The sequence below is a fragment of the Penaeus chinensis genome, chromosome 42, assembly GCF_019202785.1.
Source record: "Penaeus chinensis breed Huanghai No. 1 chromosome 42, ASM1920278v2, whole genome shotgun sequence".
In the NCBI taxonomy this organism is placed as follows: Eukaryota; Metazoa; Arthropoda; class Malacostraca; order Decapoda; family Penaeidae; genus Penaeus; species Penaeus chinensis.
Window position 1 is genome coordinate 994236 of NC_061860.1, and position 14308 is coordinate 1008543.

The 14308-nt window shown below is 44.1% G+C and overlaps 4 non-coding genes across 4 annotated transcripts; 2 read left to right on the forward strand and 2 right to left on the reverse strand.

The window, feature by feature from the left end:
* Positions 1 to 8571: 8571 nt before the first annotated feature.
* Positions 8572 to 8644, reverse strand: Trnaf-gaa. Its single transcript has one exon. It is a non-coding gene; the product is annotated as a tRNA-Phe (tRNA).
* A 1073-nt stretch (positions 8645 to 9717) lies between these two features.
* Positions 9718 to 9790, forward strand: Trnaf-gaa. Its single transcript has one exon. It is a non-coding gene; the product is annotated as a tRNA-Phe (tRNA).
* Positions 9791 to 11978: 2188 nt separating this feature from the next.
* On the reverse strand, positions 11979 to 12051 carry Trnaf-gaa. The gene has a single exon. It is a non-coding gene; the product is annotated as a tRNA-Phe (tRNA).
* Positions 12052 to 13684: 1633 nt separating this feature from the next.
* Trnaf-gaa lies at positions 13685 to 13757 on the forward strand. The gene has a single exon. It is a non-coding gene; the product is annotated as a tRNA-Phe (tRNA).
* Positions 13758 to 14308: the final 551 nt, after the last annotated feature.

The following is a 14308-nucleotide window of genomic DNA, read 5'->3' on the forward strand; positions in this document are numbered from 1 at the left end:
CAGGAACATAATTGATTGGCCCTTCCCTATATCTAATGTCAAAATTATAGAAAGAGAGGTTATGTGCGTATCTTGTCATGCGGGGCGACCTGGTCCGGTGTCGGAACACATGGATTAATGGGCGATGATCAGTGACTACAAACCTACGACCATAGAGATAAGCATCAAACACTCGCACACCCTCAACAACAGCTAAGGCCTCACAATCGATTGCTGGATACCGTGTTTCAGCACCCCGCAGCTTCCGACTGTAAAAAGCTACAGCATGTAAAATACCCTGGTTGCCTAGTTGCATGAGGGCAGCCCCAATAGCAAGAGAGCTGGCATCTGTGTGCAGCTCGAACTCTTTTGTAAAGTCGGGTTGTTGGAGGATCGGCTCAGATACCAGTAAGGTTTTCAGTTTCTTAAATGCCAACTGCTGCTCTTCACTCCATTCCCAAACTTGGCCTTTCTTTAATAAGATGTGGAGGGGTGCTGCGATGGTGGCATACCTGGGAATGTGTCTGCGGAAGAAGTTAGTAGCCCCTAGAAATCGGCGTCTCTAATGTTCTTGGGTGCCGGGATCTCGGCAATTGCTGATACCTTGCTTCTGTCAGGAGCAATACCATCAGGAGAAACTGTGAAGCCTAGAAAGTTTATATTGGTAGCCGCAATTGCACACTTCTCGGGGTTCAACTTGAATCCTGCTGCCAGAACTAAACCTAGAGTTTCCTTAAGGTCCTTCAGATGCTGGTCGAAATCTTTGGAGTGTACGATTATGTCATCCAAATATGCTAGAGTATGGCGCCCAAGGACTGACGCTAGGATTAGGTTGACTGCTCTCTGAAAGGTGGAGGGGGCAGTGCTAAGACCAAATGGGAGCCTTTTAAAGTGAAATAGACGGTACCCATCACTAAATGCGGTCTTTTGCCTATCTTCTGGATGTACGTCGACGCTCCAGTAGGCAGCTCTAGCATCTAGAGTGATGAAGATACAGGAAGGTCCAAGTTCGTCCAGCAATTCGTCGATTCGGGGCAGTGGGTATGCATCTGCCTTAGTTACTGCATTGAGGTTCCTGTAATCTACACAGAAACGTAGGCCACCATTTTTCTATTTCACAAGGACTACGGGACTTAGCCATGGTGAAGAGGAAGGTTCAATCACTCCTGCCCTCAACATAGCTTCACATTGCTCACGTATTACCTGGCGAGTGGTATGGGGTAATCTCCATTGCCTCGTACACACAGGTGGCGAATTACCAGTATCAATTCGATGCTGTATGTCGGGGATATGTCCTACTGTTTCTTCACCTCCATCAAAGAGATGGTGATATTTATGTAACAGGGCCGTTGCCTTCTCACACTTTGCATTCGTCAGATGGCCAAGGTCAGGCGAAGGAGGCACTGCGGCTGCGGCTGCGGCTGTGACAGACGCTGAAGGAGGCACTGCGGCTGCGGCTGCGGCTGCGACAGACGCTGAAGGAGGCACTGCGGCTGCGGCTGCGGCTGCGGCTGCGGCTGCGACAGACGCTGAAGGAGGCACTGCGGCTGCGGCTGCGACAGACGCTGAAGGAGGCACTGCGGCTGCGACAGACGCTGAAGGAGGCACTGCGGCTGCGACAGACGCTGAAGGAGGCACTGCGGCTGCGACAGACGCTGAAGGAGGCACTGCGGCTGCGACAGACGCTGAAGGAGGCACTGCGGCTGCGACAGACGCTGAAGGAGGCACTGCGGCTGCGACAGACGCTGAATGAGGCACTGCGGCTGCGGCTGCGGCTGCGCCAGACGCTGAATGAGGCACTGCGGCTGCGGCTGCGGCTGCGTCAGACACTACAGGTGAAATCATTCCTAACCTAGTGCCTGTTCTAATAAAGAGCCTGTTGGTCGTAGGGTTTTCTACCCATACAGTGCAGCGCCAGTTCTTTATAGTAAAGAATCTGTGGCAAGGTTTGAAGGTTGTTGATTGGAGGGGACTAAATTCAAATACACCATCTGCTGGGACAGTCCTCTGTACAGACACTGGCAGCCAGCAACCAGTGTATGGCTGGAGAATGGATGAGTTGAGGAGATAAGCCATGACTGGTTGACCTGCCTTGATAGTGGAACCTGTAGTTCCAGAGGTAGATTGAAAGTGTTCTGCTATTACAAAAGCTAACTGTAGTGACTTAGCATCAGTGTACGTCACTGGGAAGTTTCTGCCCTCAATCAATAGACAGGCTTGATGGCTGTTGGCTTCCGATGACAGGCTGTAAGTCACCCTCCTTTAAAAGTCCATTCCGAGTAAAAGACTTCCAGGGAACCACACATCACAGACCATGACCCGATGGTTAACATGTAGGTTTATATCAAGGCAGAATGATAAATCTACTTCTGTTAAGCCGGGAATTAACTTCCCGGAAACTCATCTTAACAGGCGGCTGCTTGGAGTCTTATTCAAAGTTCCCTTAGGATCTATTAAGGGCAAAATGGAGGGTTTGATGATTGTTGCCTCTGACCCAGTGTCTAGGAAGCATACCACACTAATTCCGTTGATAGTTAGTGCCACTACTGGCCGTCCAGTTAGGGTTGGGGTTGCTACCGTGGCCACTTCCACTTCGGATCCCTGACCGGCTCCCCTGAAGTGCTGTGCCAGTGGCGCTGGGAACCTGGGTACCCTGGCCTTCAGAAAAGGGACAAGCATTTCTATAGTGGCCTGTCCTCCTGTAGCTATAGCATACCCGAGGTTGGTCATTGGCTCTGGCTCGGCACTCACCAGCATCATGACTCGTAACCTGGTGATAAGTGCACCATTTCTGCGGACTGTGCTGTGGGACTACCTGCTGCTGCACTATATTTGCTTCAATAGGATAGGCATAATGATCCCTACCCCTAGGTGGCCGCTCTGGATTACGACTGGGTTCCTCAGATGTGTCTAGCTTGTGGTGCCGTACTCCATGCCTTGCATTCCAGATACGCTGAGCAGCATCGGCCATTTGTGCTGGTGAACTGTCATCCCTCACTGCTAGGATGTCACGAAGCCAGGGGGATAGTCCGCTAATGAACACCCTACGTACTAGTTCATCTGGGTCACCAATGGCAGCTGGGTAGTCACGATAGCCCTGGTAAACGCTGCCTTGGATCTCCAGGAAGAAGTCCATTGGTGCTTGTTCATTTGCCATGCGGTGTTCATAAAGCACCTTAAAGAAGTCTGCGGCGGTACAAGTGCCGCGAAAGGTCTTGCAAATTTGGGCCTTGAACACCTGCCAGCTTCTTATGTGATCAAAGAGTGCAGAGTTGATGATGCGCTCTGCACGGCCTTTACAGCTGGTTCTTGCTGCCTGTATAAACATGTCAGACGTAGGGGGTTTTACTAAGTTTTCAATGGCCCTTATCCATCCTTCCACCTCCTGATTTTTGAGGAAGGGCTTTGCTGCTGTTACTTCTCCCCTGAACTCCGGAATCTTGGCTTTGGAGAAGATGTATTGCACTGGAACCTCGGAACTTGCTGATGGCTGGAACGAGGTATGACCTACTGGATGCCACGAACAAGAATCTTTAGGAGGAATCAATGGTGTAGGGTCTGAATTCACGTTCCTACATGGCATTGGCTGTGGTAGGTTTTGACCACAAGGCCTTTGGCTCGGAGGGTTATTGCACCAGTTGTCCCTGACCTGACATCCCTCCATAGGCTGTTGCTCTGCTCTCGACCAACAGTGGGGTTGCTCAACACCTCTTCTTTCTCGGTACAAGGCACCAGAACCTCCAGCTTGGGGACTTTGGTCTTCTGCATCCCTACAACCACATGGCCCAAGCATCTGCCTTTGACCAGTATTTGAGTTGAGGCGGACTGTAGTGCACCTGCTGTCCTGCCGTTGTCGTTCAGGTGCCCTGCTAGACAGCTGGAGATGTGCACCTTCACCCTCTTGGATATGGTAGCGTCGGGGCCGAGGGCTGGGACTGGTGACCTGCTGCGAGATTCTGCGAGGGCTGGGACTGGTGACCTGCTGCGAGATTCTGCGAGGGCTGGGACTGGTGACCTGCTGCAAGATTCTGCGAGGGCTTGTCGGGCACTCAGCCAGTATCATGCCAGGACGACCCTCTGTCTCCTCATTATGGGTATCAGCCTGTGTCTGTGCCTGCTGTGGAGTGGGGGTCAGCGTCCGTGGATGAGGTGCAGTTGGTTGCTCATCATCATTAACTGCCTGCGAACCCGAAGAAATATTGCTGGGCAGCGCCCGTCCAATTGTCTCTAGCAGCTGTTGATGCCGCTCAGCAGACTGTCGGCGTTCTTCCATCATCTCTTGGTTTTGTTCCTCCATCCTTCGCTCAACGTCTTCAAACCGTCTCTCCAACTCTTGCATTCGCTGACCCATCTGTTCATGCCCCTGTTTCATTTGTTGCAAGGTTTCCTCGTGCATCGTGACGTCGGCAGCCATCGCAGCGCTGGCCATTCTTAGATCGGGCTGTGATCCACCAACAACAAGGGGCAGCAATATCCTTTCTGGGGAAGTGGCAAGCAAGGAGGGCTGGCTGGTATGATCACGGACGCCTCTTCTTGTCGGTAACTTCCTTGTCCCCTTTTGTGGCATTGGTCACGTGTCAAGGGCAGGAAACGGCAGTAAGTAAAAACTCGTTACCCAGACGCACAAACACCAACACAATGTATAAAGTTTGTAAAATGGTTAATACACATCAAAAACCAAGATGGGACAAATAAAGTCGGTCGATAAAAGGACAGGGGCGGACACACTCACAAGACCGGAAAGGCACGTACACGCACGCACACAGAAGGACTGGGTAGGCACGTACACGCACGCACACAAGGAATGGACAGGCACGTACACGCACGCACACAGAAGGAATGGGCAGGCACGAACACGCGCGCACACACAGGACTGGGCAGGCACGTACACATGCGCACGGAGAAGGACTGGGTAGGCACGTACACACGCGCACGGAGAAGGACTGGGTAGGCACGTACACACGCGCACGGAGAAGGACTGGGTAGGCACGTACACACGCGCACGGAGAAGGACTGGGTAGGCACGTACACACGCGCACGGAGAAGGACTGGGTAGGCACGTACACACGCGCACAGAGAAGGACTGGGTAGGCACGTACACACGCGCACACCGAATGAATGGGCAGGCATGTACACGCACGCACACCGAATGAATGGGCAGGCACGTACACGCACGCACACCGAATGAATGGGCAGGCACGTACATGCACGCACACCGAATGAATGGGCAGGCACGTACACGCACGCACACCGAATGAATGGGCAGGCACGTACACACGCACACACAGAAGGAATGGGCAGGCACGTACACGCACACACACAGAAGGACTGAGCAGGCACATACACACGCGCACACAGAAAGACTGGGCAGGCACGTACACACGCGCACACACGGAAGGAATGGGCAGGCACGAACACGCGCACACACGGAAGGAATGGGCAGGCACGAACACACGCGCACAGAGAAGGACTGGACAGGCACGTACACACGCGCACGGAAAAGGGTTGGGCAGGCATGTACACACAGAGAACACACACACACAAAAAAAAAGGACAACACAGTAAAAAGACTAAGAAATATACATCACGGGAAATAAAGCCACAATAAAATAAAGAACATAAGATCAATACAAATAATTCAATAGAAATAATTAAATGCACATGAATAAGAACCTCTTCCCTACCAACACGCACTAGCACAGGGCTCGAACACTGGCACGAAATACAGCTGTCGTGGGAGAAAGGGTTAATGAAATCAAACGCCTAGACTGAAATGAGCCACCCAGTAAAGCTATACGGAGCTGGTGATTAGTACAATAAATCCCTGGAGGAGAAGACTTAGCTCTGCAAGAAAAATTGCCAGCTCAAAAATACTATAAATGCAAATCATGAAAGCTATTTGAAATAAAGAGCAACGATAACATTCTACTTACAATACTAACAATACGGAAAATAATTACGGTAACTCACATCAACTGCAAAATGTAAAGATATTAGATCGATAAAAATATGCTGGACCAAATGCTTACAAGATTTCCCAGACTGATGGCCTTTGCTGCGACATCCCACCGCTGCCACCAAAATTTTAGACCTGTAGTGTACGGACATGTATAGTCCCCAGGGGGCCCCACCTACCAAGAAGGGTACCTTAAGGGCCAAGATCCCTCCCCACGAAGGTCAATGGGCATCTGTAGGGTAAGCCCACCCCCTGATGTCAAATCCCCCACTACTGCTGCTGATGTCCGACGGGGAATATGACCTTGTGGGATGTCACAGCGGGAAATCTCTCAATGACCCATGATGAATGCAGCACATTTGAGTCCCAAGAATAAATAAAACCACTAAAATCCAGGGAGGAAAAGAAAGGATAGGCTAGCATACGAACAGTATAAGATACAGGAGGAGGGTAAAATAAAAGGGAAATATGCAGTAGAGAACAAAGAAAGAAATGAAGTCAAGTAGAAGAACCACGAGGCTGCATATCATATGTGGTGTATGTATAAGTGCAATCTTGCACGGTCCAGCTCCTATCTTTAATTGTTACTGTCACTTAGGCTCAATACTTAACTTTTCCCGTCCTCTCAGGTTTCTTAGCTGGAGCTGTCGGCCACGTAGTATCGCTTGATATATATCCAAAAATGCCAGAGGATGGAGGAAAGAAACGCCCCGTGGTGCAGTAGAACAACGAATGTTTATTTTCCAATATCCGTACAAAAGGCCGCGGGAGGCCGTGACGTCACGCTCGTGACTCGTGAAGTATTAAGCATTTAAAATCATTGGCAATAACACAAACAAATAACTAAAATACAAACATAACATATGGCATAAAATTAATAAAAGAAATAATGGACAACACATAAAATAGACAAGATACATAAAACATATACCACCTCGGTACAACGGACAGTCAGCATGCGCAACCACACGCACTCACGCATACACCGCACGCACATGCTGTGCACGCAAAGGGCAATTACAAACGGAGCGAGCATCAGCTAAGAGGGGGGTGGGGTGAGTGCAGAGTGTCACGCTACAGAATATATATATATATATATATATATATATATATATATGTATGTATAAATATATTATAACGACCCCGCCCCATAGAGGAGCAGACGGGTCTTCTCCGCCACCGGGTCGGGCAGACGGGCAGGAACCGAAGGCGATTTCCCTTGGCAGGTCGTGGCAGCTCAGGCCCGAGGAGGAACGGGAGGGACGAGCTTCCTGTGACGGCTCACTCGCACCTGCCATCGCGGCCAATCGGGACATTCTGTGCCTGTGACCTGGAGATGATTACTTCTGCGGAAGGAGGCGAATGGGTCAGACAGATACGGTTGCTGTGTTACTGAATGGTCCTGAAGGGATTATGTCAGTGTCTCTGATGCGCATGCACGTTATTTAAACAAAAGTATGATATATATTATGTATTTATGTGTATGAATATTTTCACAGTGATTACACCCACACACACACACACACACACACACACACACACACACATATATATATATATATATATACACACAAATATATATATATGTACATATGTATTTGTTTATAAGTATACACATATATATTATGCAGTATATATTGTATATGTACACAATACATTTACTTAAACATGTGTTTGTGTGACCTTTCTAGCTTCCGGCCTTACAGACGCACATATACATATCTAGGGCCGAGAGCTAGAAGGGCCAATGCCCAAAAATAGCAATTGAGATAAGCCTCCCACCGAAATGGATATTTTTATTTCTATAAGTGTCATAAAGGCTAGTGTCGTCAGTGCACAAGGGACGCCACCCGAGCATCACTTTGAAATCCAATTCCGTGAAAATCTCAGTGCGAGACTGATTGCCACAAAAGGCTTCATTTTGAGTACATGGCAACGGAAGCTTCATGTTGGCCGCTTTTACCATTCTACATTTTCCTGAAAGTCATTTACCATTTCCAGTTGATGGGTAACAGATTTTACAGTTACTAAAAACAAAAAACTTGATATAAAAGTATTACAGAATTACTGTCAACGAAATTTATTAGTTTACATTTTTAGGCCATAAAATAGAAGGAATGCTTTAGAAGTCGATTTAAGAGTAGTTTTAACATCAACAGAAATAAATCTTATCATTTATCAATTAATTAGCAAAAAGATATATATATATTATTAAAAATATTCGTTCTTTTCGTTAATGTCTTTAAAATGATTATACTAATGCAACACAGTCTTTTTGGTTACAGAAAAAAAACTATATTTCATGAAGTGTTATTGGATGCATTTGAATTGACGGGGCTACTTTCAAAATTGTTTTTCCGAACATTGACCTATAGGACATTGACCCTTCTGTTTACGGCCCTATATATGTGTGTGTATAAATATATATATATATATATATATATATATATATATATATATATATATAACTGAAGTGGAGAAAAAATAACAAGAGAACGCGACGTCATACCGTTGCAATCCTGAGACAACCCACTCATGAGGCCGAAATTCTCACACTACGCAGTGAGGGCCACAGAAGACCCGGATCGAACCCCTACTGGTCCACCCGGGTCCCGCGTCCGCTGCGGGTTCAAAAGTGCCCAGACCCGGGATCGAACCGGGGACCTTTAGATCTTCAGTCTAACGCTCTCCCAACTGAGCTATCTAGGCCTTCAATTTCCCTAAATGGAAATAGGTGGAGATTCTCATGACTGAAATAGGAAGCCCAAGGAATGCTTCTCGGGGAAGTCTTGGCGGAGAGTGATTTTAATTCTCATTTTCTGCGTTGATTTCAGCAGCTCAAATGGCTGGAATTACTTTGTGCGTGCGTGTGCGTGTATGTGTACGCGTGCGTGTGCGTGTATGTGTACGCGTGCGTGTGCGTGTATGTGTACGCGTGCGTGTGCGTGTATGTGTACGCGTGCGTGTGCGTGTATGCGTACGCGTGCGTGTGCGCGTATACGTACGCGTGCATGCGTACGCGTGCGTGTGCGCGTATACGTACGCGTGCGTGCTCGTTAATGTTAGGAACTGGAAAAATCCAAGTAGAGTATGCAAAGTGCACGTACCGGAAGAGGGAGCGATATATAAAACGGTTTATGAGCAAAAGAAACACGTACAGGTGAACAAAAAATAAATAGATAAATAAATGAAATAAATTATATTTGAGTTATAGACATTTACTTTCGTTCTTGATTAAAAGACTTGGCAGACAAACTGTACTTAATTTTTATATTTATATTAATATCTTTATCTTATTTTCATATGTGTTTTATATCTCATTTTATTTCTCTTTTTGCTTTCTTTGTCAAGTTGAAGATACGCTTGGGATGTTAATAAGGCAGAATTCACTGATAATTATGTTTGTGTGTGTGTTCGTGTTTATGCATGTGTTTGTGTGTGTTACTGTCTTCCATCCATATAACCCCAATGAGCATTTGCCTCCACCACAGACCTCAAAAAGCGCTTTCAGAAACCACCATATCAAAAGATGCTTCAATATGGACTATTTAGACTGTTCTTTTGTCACTATTGTTATTATCCTTAATATTATTAGTATTATTATTTTCAACACTTATACATCATATACGAATTCATACTTGTGTTTCTTATATCTCGTCAGGCCATTTATATAATTAAAAAATCATGCTGTCATATCTATATATATATATTATATATATATATATATAAATGTATCACAAAATCAGAACAAATGTGTATACGCATAAATACATTATCAAACTGCCTAGATAGCTCAGTTGGGAGAGCGTTAGACTGAAGATCTAAAGGTCCCCGGTTCGATCCCGGGTCTGGGCACTTTTGGCGGGATCGGAGGCGTTGGGGTGAAGGGCCTCAGACTCCATCATCAAGGGAAGTCTAGTGCTCCTTAGAAGGACTGTTGTAAGTATTACGTTGTAAGTGATTGTAATGAGTATGAATATAAGTTAACCTTCATATAAAACCACTTAGGCGTCGAAAACACTGCAAACACACACACACACACACACACACATATATAAATATATATGTATATGTATATTATAACGTTAAATATTTATACACACTATGAGATACAAGTACAACGATGAATCAAACAAAGCGAAATAAAGAATACATTTATAAAGCCAGGTCGCATCCTGCTCCGGATAGGTCGAGGACCAGGCTGACCTCAGCTCGACCCCGCCCAATGGAGGAGCAGACGGGTATTCTCCGCCACCAGGTCGGGCAGACGGGCAGGAACCGAAGGCGATTTCCCTTGGCAGGTCGTGGCAGCTCAGGCCCGAGGAGGAACGGGAGGGACGAGCTTCCTGTGACGGCTCACTCGCACCTGCCGACGCGGCAGATCGGGACATTCTGTGCCTCTGACCTGGAGATGATTACCTCTGCGGAAGGAGGCGAGTGGGTCAGACAGATACGGTTGCTGTGTCATTGAATGGTCCTGAAGGGGTCATGTCAGTGTCTCTGATGTATATGCACGTTATCCAAACAAATGTTTGTTTTTGTTTATAGTTTTTGTTAGTTCAGCTAATTCTATTTTGTCCCTATTTGACGATGCTTTCATGACCCTACGTTTTTGCATAAGTTCTTTAGTTTCTATCGAGAGCTTACTTGAGTTTTGTTTGACGTTCTTACCGCCTGCTTCAAGTGCAGCTTCCTTTATTATGTCATTGAACTGTTTGTTGATTTGGTCAATGTTGAGATCTTTGTCGCTGAGAAGCTAATATCTGTTTTGGATGTTAATGCTAAATTCTGTCGCTTTGGTCTTCAAGTTAGCTAAGTTTGGCTGTGGTTTTCGTATGAGTTTGTTCCTTTCCCTTCCCTAATTCAATTTGACCTCTGACCATTCTATGGTCGCTGCCAACATTTACTTTATTGATAATTAATAATAAAGTAACATTTTTTTACTATATCACACCTATTTGAAATTATGAAGTCAATTTCGTTTTTGATGTCTGATGGCGACTTCCACGTCCACTTCCGCTTTAGTCTGTTTTCGAAGAATGTATTCATGATCGAGTGCTCCGCAAAGTCGACTAGCATTTGTCCCTTCCCATTCCTAGTGTCTATTCCGTGATTCCCCACTACGGTTTCTCCTTCTGTCTTTTTACGTATTTTGGCATTAAAATCTCCCATAATTATTGTGAAATGGGTTTTTACTCTTTCGCTGGCTAAATGAACATCTTCATAGAAGCTTTCTATTTCACTGTGGCTGCAGGTTGGAGCATAGATTTCAACTATCTTTAAGCTGTACCTATGTTTTTAGTTTTATTGTTACTGAAGCCACTCTTTCGTTTATACTATGGAATTCTACTATATTCTTTTCTAAACATTTGTGGACTAAGTAACCTACCCCTAATTCTTGCTTGTTACCCAGAGATTTACCTCTCCAATATAGCATGTGTCCATCATTTAGTATCTTCTGTTCTTCGCCTAGTCTTCTAACCTCACAGAGTCCTACAACATCCCATTTAATGAAGGAGAGTTCCTCAAGTAATGCTAGTAAGTCGGATTCCGTTCTCATTATCATTATATTATATGTGCAAAGGTTCATCAACGTGGGGCGGCCTGTTCTTGGCCGGGGATTCTTAGCACCCTCTGCTCCGGAGCGATCCTGGTCGCCGCCGTAACCAGGGGCTCCTTCGCCTCCGGGGAATGAGGGCCGTTGCTCTGTTTGTGCAGTCATGGTTTTTGATTGTGATTGTTACCTCCCACCTACTATACATACATGCATATATATGTATATATATATATATATATATATATATACACATATGAACGCCGTGTAAAATATATACATATGAATACATATATTATATATAATACATTTTTTGAATAACGTACATGTACATCAGATGTTTGTCATTATCTCTTCAGGAACATTAAATGACACAGCAACCGTATCTGTCTGACCCATTCGCCTCCTTCCGCAGATATGATAATGTCAAGGTCCTTTTAAGAACTAGACTCCCCTTAATAATGGAATATGAGGCCCTTCATCCAAAAGTGCCCAGACCCGGGATCGAACCGGGGACCTTTAGATCTTCAGTCTAACGCTCTCCCAACTGAGCTATCTAGGCAGTCTGATAAGTGACTGACTGCAATTAGAGAATTCCTTTTTTGCTTTTGCAATCCTCAGTTTTTTTGTTGTATGAGTATGCAGTGCATTTATACACATTCGTTCTGATTTCTGATATGTACATGCATTAATATTTACATATACATATGGCAGCACGATTTTTTTCATTATATAAATGTTGGCCTGACGAGATATAAGGAACACATAAGCATGAATTTGTATATGATGTATGATATAGCATAGTTTTAGAGTAGAGATAGATGTTGATGGTATGTTCTAGCAGATCCCGGGATAATACAAGCTTATGACTATATTACTACTACTAATAGTATTGATGATAACAACAATGGTAACAAAAATATAGTCTAAATATTCCATATTTAAGCAACTTTTGTTTAAGATATGGTGACAAATGCTCATGGGGAGTTCTATGGATGGAAAAGGCACACAATAACAAACACAAACACACATAAACACGAACGCATACACACAAAAAAGAACACACACAAACACTAGCAGACATAAACAAACACAAACACAGAGATTGCAACGGTATCACGTCGTGCTGTCTCGTTTTTTTCTCTCATTTATATATATATGTGTGTGTGTTTATATGGTTGTATATATATATATATATATATATATATGTGTGTGTGTGTGTGTGTGTGTTTATATACATATATGTTTATATGTGTACAGATTCTATATATATATATATATATATATATATATATATAGAGAGAGAGAGAGAGAGAGAGAGAGAGAGAGAGAGAGAGAGAGAGCTAGAGCAGAAGGGCCAGTGCCCTAAAATACAATGTTGAGAAAAATGCCTTTGAAAGCTTGCTCCGTTAATTGAAATCCATCCAATAATAATTCACGAAATTTAGTTTTTATTCTGTGACCAGTCAAAGTGTGTTGCTTTGATAGAAGCCTTTTAACGACATTTTTGTGCATAATGAAAATAACGAATATTTTCATAATAAAAAAATATATTTTTTATGTAGTGCTTTCAAAACAAACAGTTCAAAAAAAATATTATTGGATGAAGTTCAATACTCATATTTTTGTTGATAAATTATATGATATTTATTTCTGTATACATGTGTGTGTTTGTGTGTGTGTGTACGTGTGTGTGTGTGTGTGTGTGTGTGTGTGTGTGTGTGTGTGTGTGTGTGTGTGTGTGTACAGTCCCGGAATTATATTTCATTACAATTACTGGGTCCCATTTTTGTACTTCTGGCAACCTCTTCAATGAAAACAGCGTAAATAATGTTTTTATGAATGAGGCGGAAACCTATAAGCATTTTTTTTCTTTCCTTTTTTTTTTTTTTAACTACGTAAGCCATTTGATTGTTCATTTCCTTCAAATAAGTGATAATAAAACATGCAGTATTAGTTATCGCTGACTTTGTAGTGGAATATTTTTCAAATGCGATTTCCTGTAATTGTTTGTTTATCAAAATAGCAACACGCACACACACATACACATTCAAAAATTGCAAAAATCATTGTAGAATATGAGAATTAAGGTCACCATCCGCCATGATTGCCCCGAGAAGCATTCCTTGGGCTTCCTATTTCAGTCATGAGAATCTCCACAGATCTCCAATTAGACACAGTTAAGAGAATCTAAGGCCTAGATAGCTCAGTTGGGAGAGCGTTAGACTGAAGATCTAAAGGTCCCCGGTTCGATCCCGGGTCTGGGCACTTTTGAACCCGCAGCGGACGCGGGACCCGGGTGGACTTCTGTCACCTGTGGGGCTCGATTCCGGGTCTTCTGTGGCCCTCGCTCCGTAGTGAGAGATTTCAGGTTTAGGACTGGTGTAGGCCTAGGATTGCAGCGGTATCACGTCGTGTTCTCATTTAGATATATACACACACACACATATATATATATACATATATAAATATATATGGCCGAGAGCAGACGGCCCAATGTCCTCTATGTCAGTGTTCAGAAAAACACATTTGAAAGTTGCCCCGTTAAATTAAGTTCAATAACACTTTATGAAATATATTTTTTTTATATGGCCAATCAAACTGCGTTGCATTAATGCAATCCTTTTAAAGACATTTTTGTACATAACGAAAATAACGAATATTTTTCATAATGAAAAATATATATTTTGCTAATGAATTGATAAATTATAAGATATTTATTTCTGTTGATGTTAAAACCATTCCTCCAAATCGACTCCTAAAGCATTTCTACTGTTTTTATGGCATAAAAATGTAAATCATAGTCCCTTTAACTATAA